The sequence below is a fragment of the Rana temporaria genome, chromosome 6, assembly GCF_905171775.1.
Source record: "Rana temporaria chromosome 6, aRanTem1.1, whole genome shotgun sequence".
Taxonomy (NCBI): Eukaryota; Metazoa; Chordata; class Amphibia; order Anura; family Ranidae; genus Rana; species Rana temporaria.
The window spans coordinates 43,137,241-43,145,428 of NC_053494.1; positions in this window are offsets into that span (position 1 = coordinate 43,137,241).

Sequence of the window (8,188 nt, forward strand, 5' to 3'; positions counted from 1 at the left end):
ATTTGCCTCTGTGAGTATGGTGCAGAGGACTCTATAGAAATAAACTGTACTCACAGGTTCCACTCTCCTTGTATCCACAGGTGGCTTGACCAAAGCCCGACTTGTCCCGTGTGCCGAACATTTATTCCAAGTTGGTACGTGGCTCCACATGAAGGCGGTCTGATCATTATTGCTGTCGTGGGCATTGATGAAAATGGAGCCCCCATCCAGGTTTTCCGGAATGTATAATAACCTCTTTCAGATCCCCTGAAAACATCATGGGGTAATGTATACCAACATGTACATTTTCTGCTTACAGTAGATGATGTCTAGACAAAAAAAATATATTCTTGACCATTACTACACAAAAGGAGTCGCGTCACCTGATTGAACTAACACCTCTCAGGTGAACACTCCAGACTATTACCGAAAAGGAGTCGCGTCACCTGATTGAACTAACACCTCTCAGGTGAACACTCCAGACTATTACCGAAAAGGAGTCACTTCACCTGATTGAACTAACACCTCTCAGATGAACACTCCAGGCTATTATTACCGAAAAGGAGTCGCGTCACCTGATTGAACTAACACCTCTCAGATGAACACTCCAGGCTATTATTACCGAAAGGGAGTCGCTTCACCTGATTGAACTAACACCTGTCAGGCCGCGTACACACGACCGGTCCAAACCGATGAAAACGGACCGAAGTCCAGTTTCATCGGTCCAAACCAACCGTGTGTGCGGCCCATCGGACTTTTGTCCTTCAGACCAAAGTTTTAGAACTTGCTTTAAAATCGAACCGATGGACGGCTGACCATCGGTCAAAACCGATGGTTAGTACACAAAAGCATCGGTTCAAAACGCGTGCATGCTCAGAATCAAGTTGACGCATGCTTGGAAGCAATGAACTTGTTTTTTTTCAGCACGTCGTGTGTTTTACGTCACCGCGTTCTGACCTGATCGGGTTTTGAACTGATGGTGTGTACGCACTTCAGAACATCGGTCTGCGGCCTCAGGTGAACACTCCAGACTATTATTACCGTAAAGGAGTCCACCTGATTGAACTAACAGCTCTCAGGTGAACACTCCAGACTATTACCGAAAAGGAGTCACTTCACCTGATTGAACTAACACCTCTCAGGTGAACACTCCAGACTACTACTACAGAGAAGGAGTCGCTTCACTCTAATTGAGCTAATACCTCTCAGGTGAACACTCCACTTTGCAGGGGGGCAGCATGGAAAGAGTCCCCGTCGGCTTGTGCTACACTTTTAGTGTAGTGCCAGTCTTATGAGGTGGACTGGGCCGCAAGACAAATCGGTCTGGTGCCCCCATAAAGCAGCCGCACTACTGCCGGTATGATGGTGCAGACACAAGGGACACAGACATGGTCACCTATACCTGACAGGTAGGTAGTAGGACTCTCCTGCAATCCTTTGCTTGTATCAGTTTTACACATTAAAGAATCTTCATTTTATTTCTGCTAATTACTGATGAACGTTTATTTACTGACACACACTGCACTGGCATGCACTAACCTACACTAACACACATCCAGATGTACATAAACTGACTGACTGGTCCATGCTTTAGAGAGATGCACACACACACACAACCATATTAGGAGAGAGTAGAACGCACACACAGATTATAGGATGAGGCCTACTACATACATACACCCAACATTAGAAAAAGGATGACTAGCATCCAGTAGGGTAGCTTAGTGTAGTTAGTGTAGATCCTGCCCTAGAAGAGTCTACCTTGCCGTGGTGGGCAGGCTTGCAATCTCTTGGTCAAAAGTGTGTCAGCGAATGGGTGAGAGGATCACTAGATCTTCACTTCTGGCCAATTGATTTTACCAAAGGACTCTTGGTTTATTCAGAGTATATATAGTTGAAAAAGGAAAAAATGTGTATAGATCCATAATTATACTTTCATAAACACACAATAAAAATTTGATATATTTGCATTTGAATTGCTTCCTCTTTTATTTAATCCTTTCATGACCGGGGCTCATTACCTCTTGGATGCACAGGCCACATTTGCAAGGCTGGAAGAGGCTCTATGGCTACTTCTTCCTCTTCTGGTGTGTGTAGGGATGTGTAATATGTGTTTATGTATTAACATTTGTCCTAACCATGTACTGTATATATGTATGTACTGACAAGCCCCTAATGTGACAGTAGTGACAACAAGGTCCTCTCAATGAAGACATCAGGGGTCTTCTAGCTTCACCCCAAGAACAGGATATACGATTAAATCCTGTAATGAAACATTCCTCTTAACTAGGAAAAGATATCAAGTTTTCGGGGAATTTTATATACATTTTTTATAAATGTTATATTCCTTCCCATTCCCCTCACCAAATATATAGGGAATTCGTTCCTGTTATCCAGGGCTAGAGTATCTGCTCTATTCACTATTATACTTTAGTATCAAGCCTTTCTCTAGTCTCCAATATAATTATAAAATTCTCAATTTTAAGATCCCTTACTTCTTAAAGTGACTGTAAAGCTTTACATTTTTTTCATTAAAATAATAAACATGTTGGGCCAGATCCACGTACATGCGCCTATCTTTAGGCGGGCGTATCGTATCTCAGAAACGCTACGCCGCCGTAACTTAGAAAGGCGAGTACTGTATTCACAAAGAAGTTACGCCTTTAGTTACGGCGGCGTAGCGTATATCGGGCGGCGTAAGCCCGCCTAATTCAAAAGAGGCTGGTTGGGGGCGTGTTCTATGCAAACTAATCGTGACCCCACGTATTTGATGTTTTTTACGAACAGCGCATGTGCCGTCCGTGAAAGAATCCCAGTGCGCATGCTCCAAATTACGCCGCAAATCGTCAATGCTTTAGAGGTGTACATAACTTACGTACAGCCCTATTCGCGAACGACTTACGCAAACGACGTAAAACGTAAATTTTTTTACGGTGGCCCGACGTCCATACTTAACATTGCGTACGCCTCATATAGCAGGGGTAACTTTACGCCGGAAAAAGCCTTACGTAAACGACGTAAAAAAATGCGCCGGGCGGACGTACGTTTGTGAATCGGCGTATCTACCTACTTTGCATATTCCTCGTGTAAATCTACGGAAGCGCCACCTAGCGGCCAGCGTAATAATGCAACTAAGATACGACGGCGTAAGAGGCTTACGCCAGTCGGATCTTAGCAAAATTCCGGCGTATCTTGTTTTCTGAATACAGAAAAAAGATATGATGGAGCATCCTAGAAGTTACGCGGCGTATCAATAGATACTCCAGCGTAACTTCTTTGTGAATCTGGCCCGTTATACTTATCTGCTCTGCGTAATGGTTTTGCACAGAGCAGCCCTGATCCTCCTCTTCTCAGATCCCCCGTCGGCCCTCCTGGCTCCTCCCCCTTGTCTGCTATGGGGCAAGTGTGTGCTCGATCCGGAGCCTCACTGTCTTTGTCGATTGTGTAAAAAAAAATTCTGCATTTGGTGACTATTAAATGACACAGTGAAAAGAATTGTGAATCTCAGAGAAAGCAACACTCTAAAATGAGTTTAACCACTTGGGATCCGCCTGCCGTCAATTGACGGCTACAGCGCGGATCCAAAAAGCCAACAGGACGTCAATTGACGTCCGCCCCTTTGGGCGGTCCCCGCGCGCGCTCCAGAGCGTGCAGCGGGGAAAATCTGTGTTGGCCGTGTCCCTTGGACACAGCCAATTACAGATCGCCGCGAACGGCCAATCAGAGTGGCCGTTTGCGATGCGATCTGTGCGGCCAATGAGAGATGATCTCAAATGTAAACATATGAGATCATCTGTCATTGCCGGCTCACACAGAGACAGCGGTGCTGTCTCTGGAGAGGAGACCGATCTGTGTCTCTTGTACATAGGGACATAGATCGGTCACCCCCCCCCCCCAGTCACCCCCCCTCCACCTACAGTTAGAACACTTTATAGGAAACATATTTAACCCCTTCCTCACCCCCTAGTGTTAACCCCTTCAATGCCAGTCACATTTATACTGTAATTAGTGCATATTTATAGCACTGATCGCAGTATAAATGTGAATGGCGCCAAAAATGTGTCCGATGTGTCCACCATAACGTCGCAGTCCCAATAAAAATCGCAGATCGCCGCCATTTCTAGTAAAAAAAAAATTAAAAAAATAATAATTCTGTCCCCTATTTTGTAAGCGCTATAACTTTTGCGCAAACCAGTCGCTTATTGCGATTTTTTTTTTTTACCAAAAATATGTAGAAGAATACGTATCGGCCTAAACTGAGAAAAAATATATATATATTTTTTTTAATTGGGATATTTATTATAGCAAGAAGTAAAAAATATTGTATTTTTTTCAAAATTGTCGCACTTTTTTGTTTATAGCGCAAAAAATAAAAACCGCACAGGCGATCAAATACCACCAAAAGAAAGCTCTACTTGTGGGGAAAAAATGAGGTCAATTTTGTTTGGGAGCCACGTCGCACGACCGCGCAATTGTTAGTTAAAGCGACGCAGTGCCGAAAGCTGAAATTTCACCTGGGCAGGAGGGGGGTATATGTGCCCAGTAAACAAGTGGTTAAATACATCAACACCCAAAGAAATGTCACTATAAGCTGGTTGGGTGCGCTGTCTTTCTAAATTGTTACATCAATATGAAAAGCTTAATTGACAATGACACAATGACAGTGGGACTAGACCCTGCCCCTGGGCTATGCTCACAGCTTTTGACTGACAGCAGGTGGAGCCAATGGCTCCCAATGCGCTAAGCCAGGAGTGTCAAACTGAATTTCATTGTGGGCCGCATTATGATTGTTCTCAAAAGGGCCGGTTGTATCTGTAAAATTAGATGTCCAGCGCATCCCCTCCCCTCACATTAGATGTCAAGAGTCCCCCCCCCACCATCAGAAGTTAAGTCCCCCACTCTCCCTTTCAGTGTACCCCCTTTTTCTTTTTTTCTTTTTTCATTCAAGTTTAAATTTATTTTCTGAATATTTTTTTTTTTCATGTCCGCCGCAATGTCGCAGTCACTCTAAAAATTGCTGATCACCGCCATTACTAGTAAGAAAATAATAATATTAATAATAATAATAAAAATGCAATAAATATATCCCCTATTTTGTAGATGATATAACTTTTGCGCAAACCGATCAATATACGCTTATTGCGTTTTTTTGTTTTTTTTTTAACCAAAAATATGTAGAAGAATACATATTGGCCTAAACTGATGAAGAAATTATTTTTTTTACTTTTTGGGGGGATATTTATTATAGCAAAAAGTAAAAAATATAGGGCCAGATTCACGTAGGGAGCGCTTATTTATGTGCGGGCGTAAGGTATCCTATTTACGCTACGCCTCCGCAACTTTGACAGGCAAGTGCAGTATTCACAAAGCAAATTTGCGCCGGCGTAGCGTAAAAAGGCCGGCGTAAGCCCGCCTAATTCAAATGTGGAAGATGTGGGCGTGTTTTATGTTAATTTATTGTGACCCCATGTAAAAGACGCTTTTTCCGAACGGCGCATGCGCCGTCCGTGAAAGTATCCCAGTGCGCATGCTCCAAATTAACCTGCAAAAAGCCAATGCTTTTGACGTGAACATAAATGACGCACAGCCCTATTCGCGAACGACTTACGCAAACGACGGAAAATTCGACGCGGTCCCGACGTCCATACTTAACATTGGCTACGCCTCATATAGCAGGGGTAACTTTACGCCGGAAAAAGTGTTACGTAAACGGCGTATCTGTACTGCGACAGCCGGGCGTACGTTTGTGAATAGGTGTATCTAGCTGATTTACATATTCTAGGTGTAAATCAGCGTACACGCCCCTAGCGGCCAGCGTAAATATGCAGTTAAGATACGACGGCGTAGGAGACTTACGCTGGTCGTAGCTTAGAGAAATTCTGGCGTATCTGATTCTTGGAATCAGGCGCCAAGATACAACGCCTCAGACTCAGAGATACGACGGCGTATCTGGAGATACGCCGTCGTATCTGGAGATACGCCGTCGTATCTCCTACCTGAATCTGGCCCATAGTGTTTTTTCAAAATTGTTGCTCTTTTTTTGTTTATAGAGCAAAAAATAAAAACCACAGAGGTGATCAAATACCACCAAAGAAAGCTCTATTTGTGGGAAAAAAGGGACATACATTTTGTTTGGATGCAGTGTCGCACGGCCGCGCAATTGTCAGTTAAAGCTATGCAGTGCCGTATTGCAAAAAATGGTCATGAAGGGGGCAAATCCTTCCGGGCTGAAGTGGTAAAAACGCATGTCAACACACAAAGATGACACATGACAACCTACCTACTCAATGCTACAAAATATGTATCTCTATGTACATGCAGAGCTCGGAATGGGCCCCAAATAATTATCTTGCCAAGAAATAAGACATTTCAGATCCAGGGTTGCTGTTTGCCAAAAATCCACTCCCCTTTTTCACTCCGAAAAATAATTGTTTTACTGTTTTCCTTTTGCTTGTTTCTGTTTAGGATTTAAACCATAAACAAATGTTTTTTTTCTGTGTCAGTTTTGCTAGATCTTTTTTTAGGAAAGAAAATCTGTTATGTGGATTGAAAAAAAAAAAATTAACTGAATAATGAGGCAAAGTGTTTTGTCAAAATGTAGGAAATAAAATTACAAATGCAGATCAAGTTATATATTATCTGTCTGCAGTTTGACACTTGTGCGTAATGTTTTTGCATAGCATTTACCTTAGAGATCGGAAATCTGTTCATTCATATCAAAATAATGTGTCAAGCGTATTTAGACTTCATTTCTGCAGCACATATCAACAGGCCATATGTGGAAGAAAGGGATGGTAGGGTTTGAAGGAAGCTAATTATTTTGGAGCGTGTGACCCATTTTTATTTTTTTTTGCTAATTATTATTATTTTTTTTTTAACTTATGTATTTGGGGAAAAATAGTCCCCTTTATGTTAGGGCAGCAGATCGTTCACGACCAACATTTAAAGTGCACCTGTCATTTATTGCAAACATTATGCACTGGAGAGGCTAGGATGCATAAGAAATACCATAGATAAAAAAAAAGAGAGAAAAAGTCATTAGGTATTTAAATGGGAATCAAAAATATAAAAGTACTTTATTTTGAATCCAATAAATACATCCACAATACGTTTACCGTATATACTCGAGTATAAGCCGACCCGAGTATAAGCCGAGGTACCAAATTTTACCACAAAAAAATTCACAGTTCCGCCTATCACGGACGTTCTCTCATCCTCGGACTCAGTTTCCCAGCAGACACTGTGTTCAATATATTGTAGCTTACCAATCATTAGATGGGGTGGCTGCATCCGTTTTCTTTTATCCGCTTTTTTTTTTTATTAACCTCTGTTTTCAGCTGGTGGTCTGGCCAGTAAGTAACACACCTCCTGTATTAGAGCGCCCCCACTCTGGATGAAGGCGTACAGGGGGCACCTTTAGATAGCAGCATTGTCAATTCAGAAGGATAAAAGTTAGATGTACTAGCAGATTTATATAAACTAAGAAACTCCAGATAATACTTTAACAGAAGTTACAATGATATTTTTTTTACTTTAGGAATAAAGGTTTTACATAAATAAAAAATAAAATAAAATAAAAGCTGATCATTGGAGCCCACAACATGCCCATAAGAGCCCTCAACCTGCCACCTGTAGGAATACGCAACCCACCCGTAGGAGTCTGCAACCCGCCAATAGGAGTCCGCAACCCTCCACTTGTAGGAGCCCGCAACCCGCCCATAGGAGCCAGCAACCCACCCATAGGAGCCCGCAACCCACCCATAGGAGTCTGCAACCCACCCATAGGAGTCCGCAACCCGCCCCCCGTAGGAGCCTGCAACCCGCCCCCCTGTAGCAGCCCGTAACCCGCCACCTGTAGGAGCCCCCAACCACCCCATGGGAGCCCACAACCCACACATAGGAGCCTACAACCTGCCCATATGAGCCTGCAACTCGCCGCCTATAAGAGTCCGCAACCCTCCACCTGTAGGAGCTGCAACCCGCCACCTGTAGGAGCCGCAACCCGCCCGTAGGAGCCCGCAACCCGCACATAGGAGCCCACAACCTACCCATAAGAGCCCACAACCTACTCATAAGAGCCCACAACCTACCCATAAGAGCCCGCAACTTGCCCATAGGAATCTGCAACCCGCACATAGGAGTCCGCAACCCGCCACCTGTAGGAGCCCGCCAAACCACTGCCCGTATTAGCCCATAACCCGCCCATTGG